Source organism: Pinus tabuliformis, chromosome 2_1, assembly GCF_031772625.1.
Source record: "Pinus tabuliformis cultivar Carrire ecotype Pingquan chromosome 2_1, CPIR1, whole genome shotgun sequence".
Taxonomy (NCBI): Eukaryota; Viridiplantae; Streptophyta; class Pinopsida; order Pinales; family Pinaceae; genus Pinus; species Pinus tabuliformis.
The window spans coordinates 848,352,376-848,353,516 of NC_142299.1; the positions used below are offsets into that span (position 1 = coordinate 848,352,376).

The 1,141-nt window shown below is 39.0% G+C and overlaps 1 pseudogene; it reads left to right on the forward strand.

Annotated features, from left to right (window-relative positions):
- The first annotated feature begins 259 nt into the window (after positions 1–259).
- Positions 260–817, forward strand: LOC149203312 (PRA1 family protein B2 pseudogene; annotated as a pseudogene).
- Positions 818–1,141: the final 324 nt, after the last annotated feature.

Consider the following 1,141-nt stretch of genomic DNA (forward strand, 5'->3'; position numbering starts at 1 on the left):
TTGTTGTTATTATAGGTCAATATATAAACCCATAACTGTAAGGCAATTTATGATCATCAATCATCTTTTACCTCTCTAATTTGGTTTTTTTTTTCAACGGAAGAAATTGCATCGGAAGTAGCTTTCACAGTACTTATCTTGTTCAGAATTAGGTTATAAAACTTATGAAAACTTAGTCTCGTCACCAACGATTAGACCAAATCCTCAAGACTCAAATTTGAATCTGTCTATAATTAAGTAACCAGCATAATAAACAGCAATGGCGAGGGGAAGACATTACACTATTTATTCCAGCTCACAACGCGCAATGACAGCTACTCGAGCTTTGTTCTCTCGGCTCTTAGAAAGCGTCCGCAGCTATCTGTCGCAGGGCAGGCCATGGCAGCAACTCATAGCTGATTGCAACTCCTTCAGAATACCAGAGTCAGTGACAGAGGCCAGAAGTAGGGTCCGCAAGAACTGGGCCTACTTCCGCGTCAATTACCTCATCCTCCTCTTCTTGGTCATGACTCTCAGCTTTTTATCCCGCCCAGGGTCGTTGTTCCTCATCGTTGTGCTTCTGGGGATGTGGACGTTTCTTTATTTGTTGAGGAGTGAGCCCCTGGTGGTGCTGAATAGGAGCTACAGTGACAGGGACGTTCTACTAATCATGACGATTCTTACTATTGTTGTACTGTTTGAGATGAAAGATGGGTTGCTTGTTCCCCGGGCGTTCACGGTGCTATCGGCCTTCGCTTGCACCCACGGGGTTTTTAGGGTTCCTGTGTATGACGATGATGTTTTTCTGAAGAGCCATCCGGTGGAATTTCGTTTTTAGTATGCATTAATTCATATTCTGCTCTGGTTTCATCATAGTTTATAGTGTCTTCATTTGCTTAATCCAATGGTAGATTTCCAGATCTTTATAGTGCCTTTATTTACTTAATCCAATGGTAGATTTGTATCCTCGAAAATTTAAATGTTTATGTTTTTTAATTTGTTCTTGTACTAACTATGATAGGTGTGGGTTTGCTCTTAGCCATGTCGTCGTATTGAAATCTACAAGAATACTTGAAATTATACAATTTTCTAACCTATAAGCAATATTTTAAGGTTTTATATGTATATTATATTTTTTAAATATACTTTTTTCCATATCTTT